This window comes from Muscardinus avellanarius, assembly GCF_963383645.1.
Source record: "Muscardinus avellanarius genome assembly, chromosome: 13".
In the NCBI taxonomy this organism is placed as follows: Eukaryota; Metazoa; Chordata; class Mammalia; order Rodentia; family Gliridae; genus Muscardinus; species Muscardinus avellanarius.
The window spans coordinates 56,674,032-56,688,051 of NC_137799.1; the positions used below are offsets into that span (position 1 = coordinate 56,674,032).

At 35.0% G+C, this 14,020-nt stretch overlaps 1 protein-coding gene across 3 annotated transcripts in view; it reads right to left on the reverse strand.

Annotated features, from left to right (window-relative positions):
• CNTLN (centlein) overlaps positions 1-14,020 on the reverse strand; it is a gene marked incomplete at both ends in the record, with an annotated part of 264,859 nt that overhangs the window by 210,014 nt on the left and 40,825 nt on the right. The gene's annotated exons all lie outside the window — the stretch shown is intronic.

Below are 14,020 nucleotides of genomic sequence, written 5' to 3' on the forward strand. Positions count from 1 at the left end.
AACTAACTGGTAGTTATATACCCAAAGTATAATTCTTTGGGAAACAGAAATCATAATACATATAAATAAGGACAATGTTTAAAAAATAAACAATATTACTCTAAATAAGAAAAGGAAAAGCTGGGCTTGGTGGTACACACTTGTAATCCCAGCATTCGGGAGGCTGAGACTGGAGGATCGCGGTTCGCGGACAGCCTTAGCTACTTAGTGAGGCCCTTTGCAACTCAGGGAGACCCTGTTTCAAAATAAAGAATAAAAAATTGGGCAGGCTGTGTAGCTTGGAGGTCAAATGCCTCTGGGTTCCATCCCCAGACCCACAAAAAAAAAAAAAAAAAGAAAGAAAGAAGAAAGAAAAGAAAAGGAAAGAATACAGGTCTGAAGAGGTTGGCAATCTGGCTTAAACTGGTTAATCTGCTAATCTGCATCATAAATGGAGAAAAATCTACTCAACACTGACTCATAATTTTTAAAAACTCTAAAAAATAGGTAAAGCTAATAGGACTCTACCAAAATCACCCATTTATCACAAATGGTAAATATTTTCACTTAAACAGAAAGGCAGCATATGCTTCTATTTAGAAGGCACAAAAGGATATTAGAAGAGACATTAAACAGAAACCATTGTTTTTTTAAATATGATTTTATTGGCACATTATAGTCTCACATCATAATGTAACTCACTGGTTTTGTTGTTGTTGTTGTTGTTGTTGTTGTTGTTGTTGTTGTTACTGTTGTTGTTTGGGGCAGTACTTGGAATTGAACCCAGGGGCATTCTACATCCAAACTATACCCCCAGCCCATTTTTTTTTTATTCTTTATTTTGAAACAGGGTCTCACTATGTTGTGGAGGACCTAAGTAGCTAAGGCTGGCTATGAACCCAGATCCTCCAGTCTCAGCCTCCCAAATACTACAAGTATGTGTCACCAAGCCCAGCTAAATCACTGGCTTTGAGTGATAAAGTCAGAACTGGGCGCACACCTGTAATTCCAGCACTTGAGAGCCTGGGTCAAGAGAATCACAGGTTTGAAGGTAGCCTCAGCAATTTACCAAGACCCTGTTTCAAAATAAAATAGGACTGGGAGTGTAACTCAGAGATAGAATGCCTCTAGGTTCAATCATTAGTACCACAAAAATTAAAAATATACATACATACATACATACATACAGGACTGAGGTGTAGCTCACATTCAATACCCAGCACCAAATTACATACATACATACATACATACATACATACATACATACATCACCAAAGCAAAAAAATCAACTAAAGCTGGGAACAAGATATTAAAAGAGAATTATAAAAATGAAGGATATTGTTGCAGGAGTGAAGTGTGTGTGTGGTGTGTGTGTATGGCGAATTAATACCCTCACCACCACCACACAAACAGACAAACAGAAAAACCGTGGATTCTTGTCCTAAGCTACGAATAAGTATTCATCGCTTGGACAGCTGCTGAAGATTTAAAGAAGTTTATTAAAAAGATAGAAATACAGAAAATAGAAATACAGCCCCATGCCATGATGGCATGAGGGGATGACTCGAATGAGTACACCAAAGGGCTTACATGTGGACCGGACTTTTTATACCCATGACCTCCATCTTGTTTGCATGACTCTGCCTTAGTGAACGTCCCTGTAAGGTACCTCCCCTGGCAAGATGTGGTGAGGTGTCTCCTTTCATGAAGGGCAAGGTCAAACCCTGCCCCATTCCCCCCCCCCAGATCAACACATAGATCTGTCTTTAGAAAGAGGAAGCCCTAGCTCTTCTGTATTGACTTGTTAATTACTTTGAGCTAGGTTGATTTACATTGGAATAGCTGCCTGTTTTAGGCAGAAACCAAGTCCTTTCTTCATCCATGTCTGCCTCCATTTTAACACAACTATTTTGAAATATACCAATATTTTCTTTTGAAATATATTAATAATCAAAGCTTTCCCAAATCTTCCTAGGCCATTCCCCATACTGGCACAGATATTAATGAAGTATTCATATAGAAAAAGGCAGAGGGCAATGATGAGATTAAAAATATGTTAGTACAGTTGAGACATTGGTTTCACTGGAAAACTCTTACACCAAAACATTCTAGAAGTAGCAACAGGGAGATTAAAGATAAAGCAATATTTTTAGGAGGTTACTGTTGAATGCTTTAGAATTAAATAGAACCCTCAGATCAAAAGAGTACTTTCCAGAATAATAAAAAGAAAGCCACATCTAATACATTAATCCATTATTCACCCCCAAAAGTATTTATTGAGCACTTATTTATTGCAAGATAATAAGAGAGTGAAGGGCAATCACCAGGTTACCTTAGAGGCAACCTGAACCCACCCAGGACTGAAAATTTGAAGCTAACTAAGAAAGGGATGACAACAACCTTCCTTTCATTCCAAGTTGAAAAAAAGGTTATTGCTATTTTATATATAATGACTTCTTTAAAGAGAATATTGAGCAGAGACCTAATGAAAGGAAGTGAGTCATGCAGATCTCAGGGAACAATTTTCAAAGACACTAGTAAGAGACACCTCTCACCACAGAGCATGTCTTCTAAGGACCAACCTCTGTAAATGCTTGAAATAGTAAATGGTACCAAATCCGATTTATGCTATGTTTTTTCTACACATACATACTTATCATAAAGTTTAACTTACAAATTTGGCACAGAAAGAAATTAACTATTAATAGTAATGTTTCATAAAAATAATTTTATTTAATAAAATAGACTAATTATAATAGTATACTATAATAAAAGTTATATAAATGTGGTCTCTCTGATAATTCCTGAAATTTTCCACTTAATATTTTTTTTCAGAGACAAAGACAGTGATTTATTTAGGAAAGTAAGGAATACACCTTCAAGAGAGAATGCATGCAATCTCAAGAGGGAGAAAGTGTCTTCGGGTTCTCACAATTCTCCTATTGTAGGAGACTCCTAGAAGGGTAAGCAGGGGAACACAGCATGGGTGAAGTCTGAACTTCTTCAGAATCCTCAGGTTACCAGAATGAATGAGTGGTGGCTGGTTAGCACCTGAGCTTGATGTTCCTTATGGACCCTTTGTTTACTAAGCATCTTAGGAATCTCAGGTGGGGAGAGGGGACATTATGATTAAGGGTGTGAGCCTAATTGAGGCTTCTGCCCAATACAGAACAGACCCTGCAGGGTGAAGTTAAGAAGTATAAAATTTCAGCTATTACGAATTGTGCTGCTATAAACAGGGGTATGCAAATGTTACTGTAGTTCTCTGATTTTAACCCCTTTGGAAAGATCCCCAGGAGTGGTAGAGCTGGATCAAATGGTGGATCTATTCCCACCTTTCTTAGGAATCTCCACACAGATCTCCATAGTGGTTGAACTAGTTTGCATTCCCACCAACAGTGTAAAAGAGGTCCTCTTTCCCCACATCCTCGCCAGCATTTGTTGTTGTTTGATTTCTTTATGCTTGCCTCTCCGATTGGGGTTAGATGGAATCTCCGCGTAGTGTTTTGTTTTATTTTTTGTGTGTGGTACTGGTGGTGAAACCCAGAGGCTTTCTACCCCTGAGCTATACTCCCAGCTCTATTTTATTATTTTTTTTTTTTTAATTTGGAAACAGGGTCTCACTAAATTGCTGAGAGCCTCACCAAGTAGCTGAGGCTGGCTTCAAACGTATGTGATCCTCCTGTCTCAGCCTCCCAAGCACAGGGATTACAAGTCTGCGCCACCATGCCCAACTCAGTGTAGTTTTGATTTGCGTCTCCCTAATGGCTATGGAACCAACCTAGGTCTCCATCAACAGATGAATGAATTGAAAAATTATGGGAAATACACACAATGGAATTCTACTCAGCTATAAAGAAGAACAAAACTGTGTATTTACAAGATGGAAAGACCTAGAGAACATTATGTTAAGATCAACCAAGCACAGAAAGAGAAGGGACATATATTTTCTCTAATACCCCAAACTAGGGACTATTAGGAATACCAGAGGGACTCCAGATAATGGAGGGGAAACCTCAGCAAAGCTGAAATGAAAGGGTAGGAGACAAAGAAGGCTGAGGTTGATTAATAAAGGATCTATGTCCAAATATGTATAAAAGTATGAACGAAGCATGGTTAACCTGGACACTCATTGTTGGGAGAGGGCAAGAGAAAGTAGCAGGGGAGAGGGTACCAAGCACAGTCTGAATGTATGCCAATTTCAATATGATCCACATAAAAATTTAAAAAATAAAAATAAAATAAAGAATTATAAAATTTCTACATCTTACAAATATACTTCCCCTACCCTTCCCAGTCCATGTCCATCTCCTTTCTTCTCCTTTCTGCCTAATATTTTATTTCTGCTATCTTACCTCATCCCCCCCCCCACACTTTGAGACATGGATCTCTTAAGAGGTGTTGAAGAACAAAAATCCACCTGCTATGTAGCTTTTTCAACACTGACAAGGGACAAAGGCCCTACCTAGCCAGGGATGAGAAATCTCATCCTAACTGACCAAAAGGAGATAGAAACTAGCCTCAGTTCTTGAGCTGGGTTCTTCACAATAAAGTCAGAAGCTAACATCACGGAAAGAAACAGCCCCAAGAACCTGAGGATCAGTAGGTTTTTTTCTTCCTATGTGTCTGAAGGTTTTGTTGTGCCCATCACAGTAAGTCTGCCATCAGAGCTGCTGAGTCTACATTCATAAGTCTGATTATTTGGTCAACAAAGCCATTCATCTGCTCTTTGGTAGTTCTGCAATTGCAGTGTGCATATACGTGAAAAACGTATGTTAGTGTATTGTACAATATCCCTGATATTACCTTAAACCTGGAGCAAATGATAAGCATTTTAAACTGTAAGCCAGGTAGTCAACCTGTTAGGTTATTTAAGACAGTGTGAAATGTCCTTAAGGCACAAAGCCTAAAACACAGCATACAATTTAGCATCCTAGCTGCCATGATCCTATTTTTTAGTAACAATAACCTGCTTACTCTAAAGATTATATGCTACTGTTACCTGTCTTTTGTTTTTACATATTTGGCAGAGCATCTCTTATAAAACAAGCATCTCTTCTTTGGGTTTAAGGTTATTGTATCTTTTTTTTCAACTTTATGGGAGACTCCATTAACTCTTTAAGTATCTTTAAAGTTTCTGGTTTAGCAAAGAAATTACCATAATTAAAAAGGATAAAGTTCCACAAGATTAGAAAAAAGTAAGATTCCTGGTTTATAGTGCATAGGGGAACTTAAACAGGTTTTAGGATTTTTTTTTTTTTTTTTAACTTTGAGCAGTACTCATAGACCTTCCAGTACCTTACAAGAATAGGAATTTTTCCTTTTATCCTGTCTGGTGGTCCTGGACCTGCAAAACCTCAAGAGGGACAGGTTTGCTTTAAAAAAATTTATAAAGACTCAAAACTTTGGGGCATTAGTGCCATATTATATTTTTTTCTGTGAACCTAAAAGCAGAAGTAGCCTTGAAAGTATATTGTAGAATACAAGGTGGAGCCAAAGTCAGAAGATAGCTATTTAAATTATGGGGGAGCAGTCTTTTTTTTTTTTTTTTTTTTTTTTGGTGGCAATGTGATTGGACCCAGGAACATTCTACCTCCGAGCTACATCCCCAGCCCAGTCCTATTTATTTTTATTTGAAAACAGGGTCTCACTAGGTTGATGAGAGTCTTACTACTTTATGAGATTGTCCTCATACCTGTGATCCTCTTTTCTCAGTCTTGCAAATACTAGAATTACAAGTGTATGCTACCATGCTGTAGCTTCGGACTCATGACTCCATGAGTATGATTCTTATTTACCCCAGAACAGGATACGTGTTTTGGGTATACTTTACTTCTGGGTGTTAAAGACCAAGTAGTTAGCCCAATGTTGGGAAAACATATTTTTATAAAATTTTTGCTGTTAAGCTCATTCAAGGCTCCTCAGGGTTACTCCCAAGAATTTGTGGGTCTTTTCTTGTACTAATTGTATGGGTCATAGTCTTGCTGACCATTTGGCTTCCCTTGAAGCATAGGGGACATTTTCCTCTCCAATGATGGTCCTTTTTGTAGAGTATGTGCTAGTGGCTCCCAGTCTCTGGGGTCTTCATGAACCTCTGTTTCAGGAGGTCAGAGGACTCACTGGAGTTGCAGAGGCATTCATGAGGACTTCCCCTGTGTCATATCTAAGCATGGAGAGCTAGAGCCAAAATATTGGCTCTTTTCTTTTTAGTGCTTTTATTTCCTGATTGTTTTTGAAGTCTCAGTTGTTGAATACCCACACACTTAACATTTTTAGACCAAAGTTGACTGAAGATAACTAAAACCATGAAACACCAAACTGCAGGTAAGGGATATCAGGTGAACTACTTTAATTCTGTGATTCATGTATTCCAAGAACAAAGAAGTATATTTATAGTAAAGTGAACAAGGAAATGATAGCTGAGAACAAATCAGTCACTGAGGATAAAATGATTTATGGAGTTCTATGACCAAAGATATTTAGATCAGATTTTCAGTGAAATGGAAAAGCAGAGGACAGTTTTGAGCCAAGAAGTAACCTATCAAAAATTAACTCATTATGAATATCATACTAACTGTGGGTCAAACAGAAATCTTACAGGTCAAGAATGAAAACAAAAAAAAAATGTTAAAAAGCAACTGCAATACTACAGAGAAAAAATACAGGTGAAATGGATAAGATAGTAGGTGATTTGGGAAGAGATAAAATACTGAGAAAACAGCTAATAGAATTTCTTGGCACATTAGCTATCAGATGTGAACTAAGGAGAAAAGACAAGAATGTCTCCAAGGTGTTTGCCTCAGCAACTAGAAAGATAGAATAGATATCTTAACCTCAGAGTAAAAAAGAAGTAGGATTTATGATTGACACTAGGATTTATGATTTTTACATGTTAAGTTTGAGATGCCTTAATCAGCATCCAAAAAGAAAAAGCAGTTAATAAACAATTATGGAATCAGTATTGAAGTTAATGTTAGAAACACAAACTTCAGGAGTCACGATAATATAATTTAGACCATAAGAGTTGTTGGGATCATCCAGGAAGAGATGTTAAATTAATAAAACTGAGGATTGAGTCCTGAAGTACCCAAAATTTTGTAGGTTAGAAGATAGGGGGGGCACACTAAGCAAGTAGGCAAGAAAAAACTGAAAAAGAAAATCAAGAATCAAGAATGAAAGGTAAGTGAATGGAATATTTCTATAATAAAGAAATAATTAACTATGCCAAATGTTATAAACTCATTAAAGAAGTTAAAGAATGAAACATACTGCTGTATTTGGAAATATTAAAATCACTGATGATCTTGACAAGAGCTGTTTTAGAAGAATGGTGGGTATGAAAGCCTAATTGGAATAAGATCTGGATGGAAGGAAAAAAAGAAGATAGTGAAAACTCTTCAGAGAAATTTTATTATTTAAAAAAGCAGCAAAATGGGGCAGTAGTTAAAGGGAAATATGAGATCAGAAAGGACCAGGTGGGGTGTGTGTGTGTGTGTGTGTGTGTGTGTGTGTGTGTGTACACGTGCGTGTGCTGTAAAAATGTTAAGTCAAAGGCATGCATATGACGATGACAGAAATGATTCAGGGTAGTAATATATACTGATGATGTATGTGACAAAAGAATGACAGAATAACACTTTTTGACTCTTTAAGGCTTCAAAGTACACTGTTTAAACTTAGATGAGCGTATAAACAGCTCTTGCAAAAAAGTAAAAACAGGAAGCACAGTATAGATTCAGATGTTGCAGTTATGGTATGAGTACAAACTTTCCTGTAATTTTCTTAGTGGTTCAAGAAGCAAGGGTATCCACTGGCTGGAGGCGAGAACAGAAAAAGTGTCTGAAGAAAAAAATGAATAAAATATTTAGGGATATCAGGACAGTCAAAAAGGGATTAGAAAAAAATAAAACCAGGCACTACAAAGTACTACTTCATCTTAGTAGTCATAAATTTACCTGTTATCAGTGTTATCAAGACCCAGGTTTGTTTTTATTTAAACCACATTTAGCCCCCTGGGTGTTATGTACATAGTAAGTGAGCAGTAGAATACATTATGGTTGAAATTCTGCAAACAAATGTATTACAACAACTCTTGTACTATTTGTACTTTATCCAGCTTTATTATTTTATCTTCTATGAACCATAAATTAATAGCACATTTCATGCATAAGTGCAATGCATTATCTTCACTACATGAAATATCTTGTTCCATCCTTTCACCTTTAGCCAGTGAATATCTTTACCTACAAGATAACTTTCTTGCAAGCAGCATATAGTTGGATTTTTATTTTTAACTCACTTTGCCAGACTATATTTCTTAAATGGGGAGTTAAAACCATTTACATTCAGTGTTACTATAGAGGTGATTTTTATTTCCTGCCTTTTGAGTTATATTTTCTATTTAATAAAATATTAAATATCCAGTATTTAGTTGTTCATCCAATGGAATTCATCCTTTATCTGACTATAGAATTTATTTTTTTATTTCTCCTTTGTGTTTTCTTTTTTAGGTGTTTTCTCTAGTGCTAGCTTAGTAGTCATGGATTCTTTTAGTTCCTGCTTATCTTGGAATATTTTTATTTCTTCATCGATTTTGAAAAATTTCTTTGTTGGACAAAGCAATCATGGTTGAAAGTGATTAACTTTCAGCTGGGCATGGTGACACACTCTTGTTAATTCCCACGCTTGGGAGGCGGAGGCAGGAGGATCATGCAGGTTCGAAGCCAGCCGCGCTGGCTTAAGAGACCCTGTTTCCAAATATAAATATATTAAAAAATAGGTCTGGGAGTGTAGCCCGGAGGTAGAAGGGCTTCCAGGAACCCCAGTACCACCAAAAAAAAAAAAAAAGAAAGAAAAGAAGAAGAAAGTGATTAACTTTCAGGTCTTGGAAGACATTATTTTAGTATATTTTATTCATTTCTAAAACTATTTAATATTAAAAGCACGTGTCCTTACACTGTAAGTTGTCACTAATGTATACCCTCAAATTATCACTTAAATTATTAGTTTACCAAATAAAACACTTAATATTACAAAAGAGTACTAAATCCAATTGAGTTATATACAACCGAAGGAAAATAACTAAATCTCAAAGGGCAGGCATAGAACATAAGATTTACCCAGAGACAAAGATTCAGGCTGAGAAAATCAAGATATTACTTTCAGTCAGAAATTCCCTCTGTAAATTATTTATGGTATAGTAAGAATCTATTTTTAATTTTCTAGGATTTTTTTATTTACAAGGTTAGAATCTTTCCAATCCACTTTTCCATAATAAGTCCATGATGACCCTCCTTTGAAATACGTATAAAAGTAGATTATATACCAAAAAGAAGCAGTATTACAGATTCCAAATGAGTTTGTCAGTTCTGTCTCTATGCCAGAAGTATGTGCTGCATAAATGCACTCACAGTCCAACTAGTGGTTCTCAAAGAATAACATGACAAATCAGCAGTATTAGTATCACCTGATAGAAATGCAAAATTTTTAGCCTGCCCCAGATACACTAATCAGAAACTCAGAGGTGGAAGACAGTAATCTATGTTTACCAAGGTGATCTAGACTAAATGTTTCGGTCTTCCACAACCACCAAAAACTTAAATGTTGAGGCTCTAATCCCCAATAATGGTATTCAGAGGTGGGGACTGTAAAAGGTAATTATGCTAAGGAGGCAGGGCCATCATGAATGATTTAGCACTCTTATAAGAAGAAAGGAGAGAAAGATGATTTCTCTCTCCAACACATAAGGATATAAGAAGGTAACCATCTACAAGAGAGATCTCATAAGTAACCAAATCAGCTGGCACTTTAATTTTAGACTTCCAGCATCCAGAACTATGAAAAATAATTTATTTAAGCCATACAGACTATGGCATTTTGTTATAAAAGCCAGACTAAGATACAGGGCTCAAATCATTTTGATGCACACTAAAGTCCGAGAGTCCCTGAAATAACAATAACTAACACACCTAGCAAGCCGGGCGTGGTGGCGCACGCTTGTAATCCCTGTGCTTGGGAGGCTGAGACAGGAGGATCGTGCAGGTTCAAAGCCAGCCTCAGCTACTTAGTGAGGCTCTCAGCAACTTAGTGAGACCCTGTTTCCAAATAACATATAAAATAGGTCTGGGAGTATAGCCCGGAGGTAGAAAGTCTCTTGGTTCCACCTCCAGTACCAAAACACACACACACACACACACACACACACCTAGCAATAGGTAAATCTGAATGATGTAATACTTTAAATATAGGTCACAAATTATATAAAATATGAACTTCAAAAATATACCCCAGTAATACTGTATAACTGAAAAACACTAAAAATGACTACAACAATTAAATTTTGAGCTAAAGAAATATATCGCAACTGAAAATCTTTATGGAAGTTTGTTAAGCAGTTCCTCTTGGTGGTATGGGATATCTAATGTTTCCATAACAAGAAATGTTCCCAGGAGAAAACTGCTATAACATAAATATAATATTTTAATAAGAAAAATAAATGAAAAAGGTTGTTTAAAAGTTTAAAATATCACCAACCTATGGGGACAATTCAGTTAAGACGTATTATACTTATTCATAAGACATTTTAAAAAAGGATCCTAATAAAAAACCACACTGTCAAGAAGCTGATGATGATCAATGACTGAGACAAACTCCTGTTTAGCTAATTAGAACCACTGATGTGCAATAATGATGTGAGCTAAGAGTATTTGCAGACTTCTTTAGGATGAAAAATGAAGTGAAGAGAGGCTGTCAAACGTGTACAAGTTTAAAGCTCCAATCACATTTCCCAAGAGTCCCACCCATTTAAACATTTAACACTGCTGTACTTAGCCACATGAATTACTATGCTAACTTTTTTTTTCCAATTTTCTAAACTCAAAAACTGAAAAATTATTCTAAATCATTAAGAAACAGAATTTTATCGTGTTATTGAAGATGCCATATATTATACAATATGACACTATCATATTTTCTGGGTTTGAGCCCATTTTTAATGAGATGTCAAAATGAAATATTAAGAGTCTAAGTGAAACATTTAACTATAAGTGAGATAATGATATTGGTATAAATTAGAAAACAAAGAAAATAAAAGGGTAAAACTTAACTAATGTCAATTATTCTTAATTAAAAGAAAATAATAATGTATAAAATAAACATAAAGGACTGTTTTCTTTCATTTGAGTATAATTGCTAGTGAAATAAAGATTTTATACATATTATTTGGTTTCACTTTACAAACATTCCTAATTTACAGTAAATATTTAGATTCAAAAACAGTTAAGACTGATAAAAATGAAAATTTAGGAAAATAATTATATTTTCAACAAATTCTTTATCCTTTTATTCATAAAATATTTTAGGACTATTTTCATACTTTGAATATGCAGAAGTATGCATAGTAAGTTCCCATTATGGTACCAATGAAGAGTATACTTATAATTAAGCTTGAAAAAATATTACAAAATGATGTACAAGCAGTTCATTTCACAGTAAAAATAATTATTATAAAACTAAAATACTGTAAATAAAAACAAATTCAACAGGTCAGTATATAAAAGCTGACAAAATATCTCAAAGTTTCACATATATCTAATATATTTATTTTTATTTGGTATAGAACTCAGTCTTTGTTTTGCAATCCAGAATTTAAACTTATATTTTATCTTAATATAAATTAAATATTTAAAACTGTAACTGAGACAAAAACTTGCACTTGAAAAATTAGCCTCACACATGAAAAAAGAAATTTTCTTCCTTGTTCAGTCAGGTAGATTCAGACTAGAACACAGAATAAGAATATGAATCTGTAAATTATGACATATTGATGAAAGATTCAAGCAAAGCAATAATTTAGTAAAAGATAACTATTTAGATTTAGTAGACTGTTATATAATATACCAGATACTCTAATGTAATCAATTTATTTCTAAATACATAAAGTGTAGCAACTCAAAGCATAACATTTTCTATTTTATTTTTGTAAATTAAATGATTACTTTCTGATTTTCCTATATTTCTTCTCTTTATATATCCAGATAGTTCTGCACATACTCAACCCTTATTATGCAGAACATTTGCAAGAGCTGGAAAAAATTGTGTATTATATACCTTTAATAATTCTGAAATGTTTTTTACCCAGAATCTAAAAGTCTTACAATGTTCAAAAATATCAGCACTTCAGAACAGACTGTTTTAACATCTGCACATCACCAGGGTTGCCCCCAAGGACTTTTAAATGATGCCTGCCTGTGCTGAATAAAGTGCTAACTTGCACCTTGCATTTCATACTGTGTCCTGAGCAGCCATCCAGTTGGTACAACACCAGCTGAATTCCCACAGGCCACTGCTCACTCAGGCTTGACTGCAATTATCATGTCAATATTTTGTGCTCTGATATGCAGATACGCACACATGCAAGCTACATAATACTTCTCCGTGGAATGTTGACTTATGTTCAATGTTTTGGTAATTTTTAACCAAACCAGAATAAACTTTCATTAAGTGAAGACAATCATGATTATTTTATATTAAAAACAAGTTACATTTCTGCATAACCTTCTGTCATATATAAAAAGACTAGAGTTTTAAAACAACTATGCTTCACTATTTTCTCACAATTCTTCAATTTAAAGACCTTCATAAAAGTTAAAAGACTACTTGTCAAGCCTCTTGCATCTATTGTTAAAGTTCAAATGTATTTCTTCACACTTTATTGCATGTTCTTTCACCTTGAACATTAGAGTGGTTCCAATTAAACATCTTTCTGTTAGTTCCCATGACCATCCATCCATATCTCTGCCTGGGCATTCATAGCTGTTACAACAGGAAAAGTGCTCAGCAAAAATATATTTATGCCCTGAGTGGAACAGCCTAGCAGCAATGTTACCAGATGGCAGAATTCTGGCAGCTACACTTCTGGGGTCTCCAACCAGCCATGCTACTACCATGCTCCAAAATGCAACCTCTTTGCAGGCTGTGTTGGTTTAATACTCATGGGACACTGTACAACCATATAACAGCTGTGCAACCCATGTGTTTAGAAGTAGAATGGAGCAAGAAAGAGGTTTCCCAATAATAAGTGTATATAGTGTAACATTATAGCAAGTGTGCTTATCAAGCATCTAAATCTTTAATCCCAAACATAGATGTAAGATAATCTCTAATTATCTATGAGGTTAAATCTTTAAATACTTATATCTCAAGAATACAGAAAAAAAGAATACAGCATGCATATCCGAAACAAACATAACAATAAAAACTAGAAATAATCTTGTCTATTCGATTCCTTTTTATCATTCCCATTTTCCAGTACTTAGTTTTCATTTCTAGACATAAAGTGAAGGGAGGAGATAAGCAACTGAAAAAAGACCAGGCATGGTGGCACACATCTATAATATTTGGGAGTATTTGGGAGGCTGATACAGGAGGAACACAGGTTCACAGTAAGCCTCAGCAACTTAGTGAGGCCCTATTTCAAAATAAAAGAATAAAATAGGACTGTGGGTGTAGCTCAAACGTAGAACATCCCTAGGTTCAATCCCTAGTACCACAAATACATACATGCATACATACATACATACATACATACCTATTCAAAAGTATAGAATATTAACAGAAAGCAGATCATATTTTCCAGATGCAGCAATTAGAAATAAAAATGAGTAGAAAAATAAGGCAATTTATATTTAAGCTGAAACAAGTATAAATGAAAAATAAATGAAGTGCTTTGGGTAAATTCTGATGTCAATTTGAGATTTAGATATATTTCTGAACTTGAGTTTTAGAATTCAAATACATTATTTTTAGGATTAGTAAACTCTAAATGAGTACAGTGCTAACGAACAAATACTAACAACAAAAGAGCTGAGAGTTCCTACTCCTGGAAAAAACTATATATACTAACTGACTTCTCAAGACTACATTTTAAAAAATAGCCAAAAAGGAACTTAAACTGTAAAATGAGACTCTCTTAAATGAATCCCCAACTTAGTGAAGAAAATATTCATACAAACAAGTCTTTTAAACTGTACGTCCTCAATGG